At 40.4% G+C, this 12,722-nt stretch overlaps 2 protein-coding genes and 1 long non-coding RNA gene across 8 annotated transcripts in view; 2 read left to right on the plus strand and 1 right to left on the minus strand.

Annotated features, from left to right (window-relative positions):
- Positions 1-12,722, minus strand: part of LOC131059747 (structural maintenance of chromosomes flexible hinge domain-containing protein GMI1) — a 411,868-nt gene that overhangs the window by 63,135 nt on the left and 336,011 nt on the right. The gene's annotated exons all lie outside the window — the stretch shown is intronic.
- Positions 1-12,722, plus strand: part of LOC131059750 (uncharacterized) — a 119,568-nt gene that overhangs the window by 31,998 nt on the left and 74,848 nt on the right. The window lies entirely within an intron of this gene.
- LOC131059754 (uncharacterized) lies at positions 8,641-10,326 on the plus strand. Its single transcript, XR_009110239.2, has 2 exons — positions 8,641-9,872; positions 9,976-10,326. It is a non-coding gene; the product is annotated as an uncharacterized LOC131059754 (long non-coding RNA).

The raw sequence follows: 12,722 nt of genomic DNA on the forward strand, positions 1-12,722 counted from the left end.
TTCATAAATGTGGTCAATTTTCTCGATACTACAGAACAATAGCGATTCGAGCAATGATCACTAATCAACAAAGCAATGAATATAAAGGTGACCAATAATAAAAGCAGCGATGCTTATTGATATAAGGAGCAGTGACATTAAGAAGACCTTATTGAGAAAGACAACATTTAATTGTGAAGAAAGGAAGCACTTAAATTAACTAAAATGAATTTGTTCCACTTAAAGACCGATAAAGAAAAGGTGTGAGCCAAAGTTAAAGTCAATACATGGTCTATTAATGAGAAGGTACGATTTGTACAAGAAAAGAGATGCATTTGATTTAATTAATGTTTATGAAAAGGTTAATATAAACGATTGTGACTATTTATAAAGAAACATGTCTTTGCGTGGAAGGCAGATGTTGCCGGGAATAATCATTATGTTACGTTGTCATATTATGTTTATGTTGTCGTCGGTAATAATGAGTTACGGTAGTCAGTCAGTTAGTCGTCTCGAAGGGCACTTGGACGCGACGGTTGGTCGCACCCCTTCGGGTATTATATATTGTGTACCTTTCCTTTCTAGTATCATCATCATAGTCATGTAATGTTATAAGCACTTGATGTACATGGACTATTGAATTAATACAGAGACTGGTTCTTTAATATATTTCCATTATGTTAGGTGCATTTACTTTTTGCATTTAATCGTTTACCCGTATGTGGCAAACATCTGGCGCCGTTGCCTAGACATACTCAGGAAAGGAAGGAGCGGATGGCGTATGGACACGATGGGCCTACCCGTTGGTGAGATTAACCCAGAGGCTGACGACGCACAAACGGAACTCTACGACAGAGAGGACACTGCAGCGAGGGAATTCTCAATCCTGCTTTAGGCGGCCATCGAGACCTACGTCCAAAGAGAGGCCATGGAAGCTGAAGTCCCAACAATTGCTGTGTGGAACGCACTGGAAGTTAGCCCCGCATTGTTGCTATTTATGGAGATGTACTGGAATTAATGCCCAACCTATTAAACAAAGATATAAACAAGAAGGCACAAACTAAGGAGTGGGGCCGCACAGAGGGCCTTGATTCTGGAACAAGAAGTAGAACGTAGACAAAGGTTGAGGCAACTTGCCGAAGGACGACCTGCCGAAGGGTTGCTCGAAGGGAACCAAGGAGGTGTCACAGAGGGTGCAAAAGCCGAGGAAGATTTCTACGTGTTGCCAGAACACCGTAGGGTGAGAAGCCACGAAGAGTTTTTGGAGGAAACAAGGCTACGAAGGAATCTGGTTGAAGAGACCCGGGATCAGTTCAGGAACTTATCCCTTACGCCGTGCAGTGAGGACCACCGAAGGAAGCTAGCAGCAGATGCGAGTGAGAACGAAGGTGAGGGCAACCGTACGACCGTAGGTGCGGAGGAGCCGCAGACACATGGCAGACAAAACAGCATACCCCCAGTCACTCAAGCAGGAAACACCACTGCCGTAGGAGGGAGTGGCGCGGGTGCACGACAGACACAGCCACCTTCGGGGACACGACCCCCATCAATGGCCAATAGGCAGAAGCTGCCAAAATTCACCGGCGACAGGAAGGAGGATCCCGTCAGGCACTGCAGAACCTGCGAAACCATATGGGCGGCCAATGGTGTTACCGACTAAGATGAATGGGTAACACAATTTCCAGCAACCTTAAGGGGAGTGGCCATCGACTGGTACTCCGATACGAATAAGGCCAAAGTCGGAACATGGCCCAATCTAAAGAAGGAGTTCGAGATAGAGTTCCGCCTCCTTAGAGATGACAATGAAATAGTAGTTGAAATCTATGGCACAAAGCAGAACAAGAACGAGACGGTCCGAGCCTATAGTCGGCGGCTCAAGGAACTGTTTGGGAAAATGGAGAGTCAACCAGCGGATGGGTTGAAAAAGAGATGGTTCGTGGAGGGATTGAAACACTCCCTTCGGAAGAAGATGAGAATTGTTCCACCAACCTCGTACGAAGATGCATATAATAGAGCGATGGATCTTGAGAGCAAGACCAAGACATCCAAGAAGAAAAAGAAGAAGGATAGCTCGTCCAAGGAGGATGACTCTTCCGAGGGAAGCAATAGCGACGGTGAGTCTGGCAAAAAGGTGCAAGCCCTACAGAAGGACATGCTGAGGATGATGAAAGAGTTGAAGGTTATGAAGGGAGGTCCGAGCAAGACCGACGAAGGGGAGCTTTGGTGCACAGAATGTAATACGGACGGCCACACGAAAGGCTCCTGCTCAAAGAAAGCCTATTGTGATATATGCTAGTTGATGGGCCATCCCACTAGGGAATGCCCCTGCAACATGAAAACATGAAACCAACAAGTATTGCTTATGCAGGAACAACCAACTACATCGGGCGGTACCAACAGCTCCCAAGAGAACAACAATGCAACATCGGGAGGCTACCAAGATAATCGGTGGGGAGGACGAAACAACAATAACAATACAAGGAGCCAGATCCAATACAACTCCAAAGGCCGACCGATGATACAATGCAGAGCGCGCAACCAGTGGGGGCACTTCGCCCAAGATTGCTCGAAGGGAGAGGCCACACAATATTTGTGCAAATGGTGCGAACCGGGAGACCACGAAGACACCACCTGCCCGAAGTACGGCGTCAACTTGCTCAATATCGAGGAAACCAAAGAATAGGAAGTGCTGGCCGTAACCCACACCCAAGCCAGACAAGCAACGTGGCCAGACCCGGAGACGGAGAAGCGAAGGGTACAGGAAGCACGAGAAGAAATTGATAAAGAGATACGAGAGAGGGTGAAGGCGAAGGATACTTCCAGCCGACCAGAGGCGAAGGAGGCTATACTAAATCAAATTTTAAAACTGGAGGTGCCTGTGAAGGTACACGACCTCCTCTAGATGATGCCTCAATTATGAACGACGTTGCTGAATAATCTCTCCCAACCATGCACCAATACCAACCACCGCACAGATGTTCTTGGGGGGTCTGCAATAGACCCCAGGTTGCTGGCAGTTAACACTTGAAGGAACCCAACCATTGTGGAGATGGGTATCCTTGGCACCATTCTAATCGATACCATCGTCGATGGTGGATCAGGAGTGAATGGTTCTTCCAGAAGAAACCTGGTGGAAGCTAGGGAAGCCGACGTTGTGGCCATCCACATTCAATCTGTTGGGAGCAGATCAACATGGAATCAAACCCATCGGGACACTGATGGGCCAGCAAGTTACCATCGGGATGCAAACCTTCATACTGGACTTCGTGGTAATCCCACTAAAGAAAAAGGGTATGATGCGATCTTAGGGAGAGGGTGGCTGGTGGCAGCCAAGGCCACCCACAACTGGAAGAACACTTTTGTCTATGGAGAATGGAGGAAGGAAGTTTATCATAGACCTTAGGACGCAGTTGGTTAGTGAGGAACTGGCATCATCTTCGGAATCGGAGGGTGAAGGAGAAGGCAACCCGAGGGACGAAGGACGGGGCTGTAGGGAGCCCAACGACTAAGGGATTCTCAAACTAGGAGAGTGCTCCGAGGATGAGACAAGGTCATTGAACGGGCTCTTTCACTGGCAGATGGAGGATTACGAAATGTTCCAGAGCTACAAGCTCGAAGTAGAGGAACCAGAGCAAGTAACAGAGGAGGTGTACTTGCCGGAATACAAACAATATTGGAAGGGAGACGCCCCAAACCTCGATGACGTAGATAATCCCAAGATCATTCATGTCGGCAACGATTGGAACCCTGCGTGGAAGGCCGCATCTTTATTATTCTTCTTCTTCTTATGTACGGGAAGGAGACTGTGGTTCCTGTAGAATTTATGGTTCCAGGTCTTCAGATGGCCATTGAAAATAGACTTGCCATCAACGAGTCCAAATGGAAACCCTACCATGAGAAGCCCGTAGGGGACGCGAGGGGCCAGAAGGACACCCGAGAGTTCGAAGGGGGACCCAAGAGGATGGAAGGGGACTCAAGAGGTAGAGCAGGTGACTCGAGAGGCACGGGACCAAAGCGGGAGACTCTCGGGCGAGGCAAACCGAGAAGGATGAAGGGCGATCCCAGAGGCATGGGACTCGAGCCGAAGACTCGACAATTAGATTAGGAGAACCAAAAAAAAAAAAAAGTGGTGGTGGGACCACTGTCGATGGAGGTCACCGGCCTCGGAGGGTGTTCATCTACCGTACGACCACTACCATACACCCGTACGACCAAACAACATCCACCGTATGACCTTCCCAAACACCGTACAACAACAAGCTTCAGGTGACCCCAGTCGCTGTACGACTCAGCCATCGTACGACAGACCACTCCATCGTACGACAGATAACCTTTGTACGGGCTCGAGACATTACAATCCGTAGGCCTGAAGGAGCGCGGTGGCAGTTTAAAAGAGGGTGAAAGGGAAAATACCACAACATGACAGGGATAAACGATGGTGATGGCACTTGAAGAAAAAAAAAAATAAAAAAATAGACGACCAGATTTAAAATCGTTTAATGGAGTCTTGAGCCAGGGCACTGCCCCCAAACCCCCAGTTTATTTTTTGAGCTACAATACACTTTTGAGTTGGGCAAAGGCATCCGAGAAGTCACGGTAAGTGTTGGGGTTGTTCTGTACTATCAGAAAGAAGCCTAAAGCTAAGCATTGGCATGGAAGCCATAAGCCGTAGAGGGAGATGGATTATCAGCCTTTGGGGAGTGTGATGGAGGATTTGAGGCGTCTCCTAGCCTTTGTGCCAGAAGGTTGTGGCCACTTCCAGGCATGAATGGTATGCTTTGAGGAACTGGGAGTATGTCTCGGCTAGACGTGAGGTTGCCTTGGTGGATGCACAGAGGGCTCGGGAGGAGCTGACCACCAGGTTGGAGGCAGTAGTAGCGTGAGACTCAGCTTAGCGTACCTAGGAGTTGGATGCCGCGAGGGCAGTGCGGGTGGCTATCGAGGACAAATTGGCTAGGGAGACAGTATCATTTGAGTAGCAGTTGGTGGAGGCTGAGACGGGAAATCATGTTTTGCAGACAAGTTTGGCAGAGGAGGACTGTGATGTCAAGGAAAAAAAAAAAAACTCCTTGTGGAAGCAATAATGGTGACATCTGCACTCGAGCATCGGATGGCAGCAGAAAAGGGTTTTTAGGCGAGGACACAGTAGGTGTGTGAGTTCCGGGCTCGACTGGCATCAGCAGTTCCTGCATCTTCTTCATCAACGGTGCAACTACCTCCTGCAGGGACGCCCCCTCTACCCCCTTCTTCTTCTATACCTTGATTCTGTTTAATGTATGAACATCATCTCTATTTTGTATTAAGTCATCCGGAGATGACTTCTTTTCTTGGGGGGGATGATGTTGCCGGGAATAATCATCATGTTATGTTGTCATATTATGTTTATGTTGTCGTCGGTAATAATGAGTTACGACAGTCAGTTAGTTAGTCATCCCGAAGGGTAGTTGGACGCGACGGTTGGTCGCACCCCTTCGGGTATTATATATTGTGTACCATTCCTTTCTAGTATCATCATCATAGTCGTGTAATGTTATAAGAACTTGATGTACATGGATTGTTGAATTAATACAAAGATTGGTTCTTTAATATATTTCCATTATGTTCTGTGCATTTACTTTCTACATTTAATTGTTTACTCGTATGTGGCAAACAACAGATATAAATAGAGACTGAAATATAGAGGAATGGAGGGGAGAAAAAGGGAGGAAATATATATTATCTTGCAGCCAACGATCATATCAGATCAGAATTGTTATCAAGTTACAGGGAGTAACATCCTTGTTCTGGGTGGTATGCATGGGGATGTGCTTAATATGAATGCTTAATATATGAAGTACAATAATGTTCTTATGCAGAATTTAATAATAATATAATTATAGAAAATAATATAATGATTATAATTACTATAATATTTTATAAGAACTACTCTACAGTGAAATATATAGTATAGTACTATGTGAAAATAAATATGTAAATATATTTAAATATATAAATATATATAGAAATAGTAATTTTGAATGAACAAGTAAATCTGAGGTTATAAATCAGATCGAATTATCAATTCAATATCACAAAGAAGATTATGTATCACCAATTGGATTCATGTTAAGATAATTTTGTCCCCTAATCAATTTGGTTTAAGTCATAAGTATGTTGAGATGGATTAATTATGGTTAAAACAGGCCTAAACTTAGTAGGGGACATTACACCTTGTTCCTGTAATCCTTTCATCCTCGGGTCTTTGGTTCAATTCCTGCAATTCTTGGTTCATCTTTTTGTGCAGCAAGGGGAACACTCACTCGATGAACCACCACATTTTCAGTCCATTGACTGGCTGGTTCTTGAACTTTATCAATTGTAAGCTCATACATTCTCATTTTTCCCTTGCTTCATGTTGTAGATCTCTGCCATAATCTCATTGTCATGTCTCAACAATTTGAACTCCACCTTGACTAGAATCATTGGAAATGCTCTCAACCAATAGTCTTTGTCTTCCTAGCAACTTTCTATGCAAATGCTTTCACACGTCTTGCAGTGCCTCACAAGATCCGCAGACCCATTCCCAATGAACTATAGGATTTTTTTTGTTTTTCCACATTCGAACTTGTTGAGGGAGTCACCATTCTTTTCATTTTAATGTGTCATTGTGCATTGGACATGAGTGGATTGTCCCATAAAGTCCTCTACATGTCCTCCGTTATTGTGACTAGAATCGTTGGAAATGCTCTCAACCAATAGTCTGTCTTCCTAGCAACTTTCTATGCAAATGCTTTCACACATCTTTCAGTGCCTCACAAGATCCTCAGACCCATTCCCAATGAACTATGGGATTTTTTGTTTTCCACATTCGAACTTGTTAAGGGAGTCACCATTCTTTTCATTTTATTGTGTCATTGTGCATTGGACATGAGTGGATTGTCCCATAAAGTCCTCTGTTATTGTCCCTTGCACTTTGGATATCTTCAACCTTGTTCTTGTAATCCTTTCATCCTAGGGTCTTTGGTTCAATTCCTTCAATTCTTGGTTTCTCTCTTGAGATGAATAATTCTAAAGATGCAACGTATGTTATTCTTAAATGCCTTGGTTAGTTCATGTGAAGGTTTTCCTCTCTTCTCGACGACGGCTTTGGATGACACTTTGGCTTTTACATCATTCTTGGGAAGGGCTTCGACTTGGGAATTGTCCGACTCGATTTCAATTGAATGTTTCTTGTAATCTTCTTCTTCATTCTCTTTGGTCTACAATCCTTAAAGATCGGTTGATCTCTTGGTTCTTGCCTTTTTTGGGACCTAAGGGCATGAATCTCTCCAATCTGACAATATTGTGATTTTTTGTCAAATCCTTGAATGAACGTCCCATTTCCAACACTTTAAAACAGGAAAATTGCATATCTTATGTGGATTGTACTTTGTGTTATAGTGGAAACCATAAAAGCAACAATCTAGAAAAAAAAAGTTGAGTATACCTGATTAATCGGGAATTGGCACCCACGGCGACTAATTCCCCCCAAAAATCAAATCATCAACGATTTTCAATGATTTTTGCATTAAAAAGTCGCGATTAAAACGCAAAACCTAAAACCTATCATAGCATCAGGAAAAGATGAAAAAACGTTACAAAAATGAAATAAAATGCTGCGAAAACTTAATAAATCCCTTCGCGCAGGCAGAATTCTGCAGTTCATCCGACATGAAAGAGCAGAAGACTCCACAGTTCATCCAACGTGACAGAGCTAAACACTCCGCAGTTCATCCGACACGACAAAGTAGAAGCTAGTGATAGAGCAGCAACCAACATGAGGGGTAGAGCAAACGTCGTAGTTCCCAGGTATTTTCCATCTAGAACATTTCAAGTATTTTAATTCTTAGCTGTATGTGGTGGTAATATAACATAATATCAAAATTTTTATATCAAGCATTCCAAGTATTTTAAGTTTGTGATGCTTCATATTGTCATTGAGCCATTTAACAGGTCCGTCTAATAAATTTTAGTTATTGTCCAAGTCCTTTTATGATTTATTAAAATTTTGTTTTATCTAAACATGTCTATCCAAATGTTGTATTACCACTACATACTTCTGATGTTTGATCAGTTGTCTTCCCCTTACGTTGGCTGCTGCTCTGACCAATCTGACCCTTAGAATGCTAACTATCAATGACAATATGAAGCATCACAAAATTTGAATGTTTTACTATATCAGTGTGTTATAAAGTTTTTAAAAGTGAATGTTTTACTCTTATCAGTATGTTATAAAGTTTTTAAAAGTGAATTCCTTACCAAAGGTGTCCACTTATTCTTTTGTCATAGATTCAAGATTACAAGTTATTTGATTTTAAATTGTAGTCTCTATGTCTGGTACCTATATGGATCTTACATGACTTAATTCCACTAATATAGTACAAAATTCTTAAAAAGTGAGTTCTTTACTGAAGGTCTTTCAAAGTATACTCAAAATCATTGAGGGTTGGTATGCTCAAAGATGTAGTACATGATGTTGACGATGTTGTTAAAAAACATCGTTACAGTGAGCTATTACTGGTTGCAATATTATGTCAGATGGCGGGACAGATAGAAGGAACCAAACTCTCATTAACTTCCTTGTCTCATATGAGTTTGGTACTATTTTTTTGAAATCTGTGGATGCATCTAATATAATGAAATCCACAGCTGCTTTGTTTGAGATGCATGACATAGTAGTTATGGATGTAGGGCCACAAAATGTGGTTCAATTTATCAAAGACAATGCTACTTTTTGTGTTGCTGCTAGGAGACTTTTGACAGATAAATACCCCTCTATGTTTTTTACACCATGTGCAGCACATTGCCTTGGTCTAACCCTAGAGGACATTGGAAAAATGAATGGGTTAAGGACACATTGCAGAAGGCTCACAAGGTTACCAAATTTATTTATAATCACATGAGGATTTTGACTCTAATGCGTTCTTTCACAAGAGGCAAGAAGCTAGTTCGACCAGGGGTGACAAGATTTGCAACACACTTCTATACTTTGCAGAAACTATGTGAGCAAAAAAGTGATTTGAGGCGAATGTTTGTTTCAGCTGAATGGATGAAATTTGACTTCACAAATCAAGCAAATGGCATAGCAGTGGCAGAGTACATATATTCTAACATCTTTTGCGAATTGATTGAACAAATTGTAGAATTTTCAGAGCCTCTAGTAGAAGTCTTGAGACTAGTGGATGGGGAAAAACCCCCCATGGGATATGTGTATGAGGCCATGGATAGGGCCAAGGAGTAAGCTGTGAAATAATAGGGAGAGGTACTTGCTATTGTGGAACATAATTGATAGGAGATGGGATGGATAGATGCACATTCCTCTCCATGTTGCAGGATACTTGGTCAATACTTTGTTATTCTGCAAGACTTCATTCATTGATATTGATGCTGAGATCAAACAAGGCTTCTACAAGTGCACGAACAAATGTTTCCAAACATGGATAAATTTGATGCACCTATGTTAGAGTTAGAAGTGTACAAGCAGGCTAAGAGTATTCTCTCTTCTAGTGCTGCCATGCAAGGTAGAAAGACCATCCAACCAGGTAGACTCTATAAACTTTTGATAGTCTCTTTATTTTGCCAACATGCTCATTAAGTTTGTTAAGATTTTAAGATATTCTTAGTTTTACAATATCATCTCCATATAATGTGTTTTTCAGCTCAATGGTGGGCTTCTTTTGGAGATGAATTACCAAATTTAAGGTGGATGGTGGTGCGCATTTTGAACCAACCATGCAACTCATCACCTTGTGAGCATAATTGGAGTGTTTTTGAACACATACATTCCAAAAAATGCAACTGCATAACACAAGAATGGATGAATGACTTGGCATTTGTTCACCACAACCTCCACTTGAAGATAAAGAAAGCTAAAGGTAAGAATATTAATATATAGTTGTAGTAGTTGAAATTGTATTCACTATTCATTGTGTTTTTCATTTAAAAGGCAAAGACTAATTTTTACATGGGCAAAATCAGGAACTATTAAGGAAGACGAGCCAATTGACCTCGATGAGATAGGTCTAGAGTTGAGTTGATTGCTGCAAATGACGATGATACTCCACTTGATCCTGAAGATTTTGATCTCATGACGGAAGCCAACTTGGATCGTGAATGGGTTGAACAAGCTAGGTCAAGCTCTCACCTGGAGCTTCATCATCAATGCCTCTTGCCCTCTAGCATGTCATTGCATACATTTGATTTTTTGGAATTTTGTACTTAGTTTATAGGTTGACTTTGTACAAAGTCACAAACTATATTGTAATTGACATTTTGACATCAATGTAATCAGCGATAAGAATATAAACAACGAAAATCTATTTTCTACAATTCATGTTTTGAGGTGTCTATTTTACTTGCCTAAATATCTCTATGCTATGGAAATGCCCTTAAATATTAAAAAAAAAAAAGGTTTTGATTTTTTTTTCTGCAATTTTTTACTTTTTTTTGTAAATCTAATTTTTCCCAAATTTTTCTCGATTTTTCCATAAAATCTTATAACTTTGTTTTTCTGATTGATTCTCCAAACAATTAATGCTACTATGGTTGAAACAATCATTAGTTGTGAAAAAATACTTTTCTCTTCCTTCTAAAACTGCCAAGAACTCACACCTTTCTACAAAATATTGACACATGAGAATGCAAAAAACATTGAAATTGTGCATTAAACAACCCAACTATTTGTTAATGCATAATAGCTTCTGCAAGATAAGACATCTCTAACCATTGCAATTGACCTCCTTAATTCTATTATTGTTTATTCTTCTTTGCTATGCTTTCCGATTTGAATATGATAATCGGGTTTTAACAAATGATTGTCAAATTATAAATATTGTCACTGTTATTAGCAATTGTTAACACTGTGCATATATGATAAGCATTGATCTATATGCTATCGGGCTAATTAACCCGATAGCATATTATGGCGATTCATTTTATGAATAGACATTAATATGTTATCAAGGTATTAACCCGATAACATATAATGTTATGTTATAAAACCTGCAATGTAATGGTATCGGGTAAACATAAATTAAACCCCGCTTTGTTATCAAACACCGATTCATTATCGGGCTGCATAATTAATGATAATTGCTAAATACCAAATAATAACTGATATCGGGCATGAAGAGGCACCAATCAATAGGTGCCTTGATCGGTCATGCCTAAAAGGCATGACCAGTCAAGACATCTATTGATCGATTGCCTAAACATATAAAGGCCGATAAGAATCATTTGGAGAAGACATAGAAAACGATAAATGATCTCTCTCCTTCAGCCTGCATCATAAATCACAATTATTAGACATTGAATTTAGAAATAATAATCACATAGCATTATTAGTAATATAACTTGATCTTCAATTATGAAATTGAATAAACTTTACACTATTGAACCATAGTTGACAAAGTTGGACTCGACAAAATTCAGCAAGCTCAAAAAACAACTTGGCGACTTGAAAAATTGCTTAAACTTCATTGGAAACACAATTTGTTTTTCAAAATTCAATGATAAGATGAATCTTATGAGTAAATAAATGAGTACTAAAGTGTTTTCTATTAAATTTGATTGATTTCGATGCAACAGAGTACAAAATTGCATCCTCATGTGGAATCCTAATATAATAGTTAGCTGACAACTACTATGAACTTATGATCATTTCCTTTGAACATCATCTTGATTCAACATAATTCATAAATTGCATATTACAAAATTTTACATCTTCCTCTTCCTTGGTCTAGTCAAAACTTAAGGAGAAGTTCTAAATTTCTAATAATCACATTTAAATCTCAGATATTGATCTAGTGTGATATTTCATCATTGATCAATGATATTCTGATAGTGATAAAATTAGTTGTCTAAGTTATCGATTTTGGTCTACACTCCTAGACCTCCTCATTGTAATCAAATTTCTTATATAACAAGAGATCCCAATAACTAGTGGGGGTTTGGGAGTGGAGACCATAATGGGTTTGAGGCGTAGCAATAGCAAGCTGCATAAGGTGTTAGATGTGAGAAAAACCCAACCCTAGTTGCTGGTTTGAAGTGGGGGTTTGGGGGATATTCCCTTGAAAAAAAAAATATTTAAGATAATTTTTTCATGCTTTTGGGCCTTTTTTATGTAGCCAAGTTTTTGCCACAGAATCACAAAGTATTTGGGAAAAACTCACCTAAAAATTGGTGACTTTTCCACAAAATTCAGTCAGTTTTTTGGTGAGTTTTTATTGGAAGACAGCAAAAAACTTGCTAATTTTTAAAGCTCACCAAGTATTCTGCAAGCAATTCCACTATGCTAATTGAACATTTGTATGCAAAATCAAAAGCATAGGTCTCAAACATCTAGTGTATCACCTACTTAGAGAAGATTTTTTATATTTTTTGTAGTTTCTTTCCCTTTTCCTAGCAAAGAATTGTTTTATTGAGCTAAAATGAACCAGCGTTCTTTGGAGATTCACTATAAGCTTTGGGCAACCCACAAGCCTTGGAGTGTTCCCATGGTTCACTAGATTGCTAGATTAGTGTTGTGACCATTTCACACATTGCCCCATCAGAATGGGGACCCCCTCTTTTTCTTAGGGTTTTGCTTTCCCTTAGTTAGTTTTTTCTCTCTGCTCACTAGTTTTTTTGAGTGAGTGAGTAGTTGCCTGGGCTGGCTAGATTAGGGCTAATCTCTGAAAACTTGTTTTAGGGTTTCTTTCAAGCTGAGTCTAGCCTAGTTTTGAGAG

This window comes from Cryptomeria japonica, chromosome 3, assembly GCF_030272615.1.
Source record: "Cryptomeria japonica chromosome 3, Sugi_1.0, whole genome shotgun sequence".
NCBI lineage: Eukaryota > Viridiplantae > Streptophyta > Pinopsida > Cupressales > Cupressaceae > Cryptomeria > Cryptomeria japonica.